At 44.9% G+C, this 1,953-nt stretch overlaps 1 protein-coding gene across 11 annotated transcripts in view; it reads right to left on the bottom strand.

The window, feature by feature from the left end:
• Window positions 1-1,953, bottom strand: part of DCAF1 (DDB1 and CUL4 associated factor 1) — an 88,182-nt gene that overhangs the window by 38,500 nt on the left and 47,729 nt on the right. The gene's annotated exons all lie outside the window — the stretch shown is intronic.

Below are 1,953 nucleotides of genomic sequence, written 5' to 3'. Positions count from 1 at the left end.
AAAAAAAAAAGAAAGAAAATGAAACTGTAAAGCATCGCCAGGTTTCCTTCATATTTTTTTCTCTATCTTAGCCTTAAGTAATTTTGTAGGTACACACACAGATTAGTTTATTCCTCTCAAAAGACTGCCTATCTTACATAATGTAAACATCAAAAAAAAAAAAAATTAAAACTAATTATCTTCTTAATAACTAGTTGCATAGATGAATATTGTCAAAGTCAAGAAGAAATTACCCATTTCACTCTACCAGAAAAGACACACCAAATAAGAATATTAAAAGAAGTTCCAGGCATAGAATTAACAAGAGCTTTGCTTTCCTAAGGGTTGCTAGGAGCCCAATCACTTTTCAAATGTACAACCCACAGCCTGGGCAACATGGCAAAACCCTGTCTCTACAAAAAATGCAAAAATTAGCCAGGTGTGGTGGTGTGCCCCTGTCTTCCCAGCTACTTGGGAGGATGGTTTGAACCCAGGAGGCGGAGGCTGCGCTGAGCCAAGGTCATGCCACTACACTCCAGCATAGGCCACAGAGCCAGACCCTGCCTCAAAACAAAAACAAAAAACCACATACATATGTATAACCCCACCCACACTTCTAAAAAAATCTCAAGGCCAGGCACAGTGTCTCACACCTATAATCCCAGTACTTTGGGAGGCTGAGGCAGGAGGATCACAAGGTCAGGGGTTCAGGACCAGCCTAGCCAACATGGTAAAACCCTGTCTCTATTAAAAAATAAAAATAAAAATAAAAAATAAAAATAAAAAAATTAGCTGGGCGTGCTGGCAAAAGTGCCTATAATCCCAGCTACTCAGGAAGCTGAGGTAGGTGAATCACTTGAACCTGGGAGGTGGAGGTTGCAGTGAGTCCAGATCCCACCACTGCACTCCAGACTAGGAGACAGAGCAAGACTATGTCTGAAAAAATAATAATTATTATTATATATTAAAGAATCTTAACTAGAAGAACAGTAGAACCAAATGGAAAACCTCTCTGCAGCCCTAAGAACAGTTGGGATCATTTTATTATCTCCGTAACAAACTATTTATTAATATAAAAAAAGGATCAGCTGAGTGTGGTAGCTCATGCCTACATCTCAGCACTTTGGGAGGCCATGGCAGGAGGAGTACTTGAGTCCAGGCATTCGAGACCAGCCTGGACAACATGGTGAAACCCAATCTCTACAAAAAGTATAAAAATTAGCTGGGTGTGGTGGTGTACATCTGTGGTCCCAGCTACTTGGGAGGCTGAAGTGGGAGGATGACTTGAGCCCAGGAGGTCAAGGCTACAGTGGGCTGTAAGCATACCACTGCACTACAGCAGCCTATATCCTGGACAACAGAGCGAGACCCTGTCTCAAAAAAAAAAAAAGGGTGGGGGGGGCTGGGCGTGTGGCTCATGCTGGTAAATCCCAGCGCTTTGGGAGGCCGAGGCAGGTGGATCACAAGGTCAGGAGTTCAAAACCAGCCTGGCCAACATGGTGAAACCCTGTTTTAACTAAAGATACAAAAATTAGCGAGGCACAGTGGTGGGCACCTGTAATCCCAGCTACTGAAGAGGCTGAGGCAGGAGAATTGCTTGAACCTGGGAGGTAGAGGCTGCAGTGAGCCAAGATCACACCACTGCACTCCAACCTAGGCGAGAGTAAGATTCTGTCTCAAAAAAAAAAAAAAGTATAAAAATTAGCCAGGCATGGTGGCACACGCCTGTAGCCCTAGCTATCTGGCAGACTGAGCGCTTGGGCAATAGGGCAAGACCCTTTCTCTGAAAATACAGACACACACATCCTTCTTTTTTTTTTTTGAGTCGGAGTTTTGCTCTTGTTACCCAGGCTGGAGGGCAATGGCGCGATCTCGGCTCACCGCAACCTCCGCCTCCTGGGTTCAGGCAATCCTCCTGCCTCAGCCTCCTGAGTAGCTGGGATTACAGGCACGCGCCACCAGGCCCAGCTGATT

This window comes from Cebus imitator, unplaced genomic scaffold (assembly GCF_001604975.1).
Source record: "Cebus imitator isolate Cc_AM_T3 unplaced genomic scaffold, Cebus_imitator-1.0 Scaffold0, whole genome shotgun sequence".
In the NCBI taxonomy this organism is placed as follows: domain Eukaryota; kingdom Metazoa; phylum Chordata; class Mammalia; order Primates; family Cebidae; genus Cebus; species Cebus imitator.
Note: the sequence above shows the minus strand (reverse complement) of the source record. Positions and strands in the feature narration are given on the sequence as shown.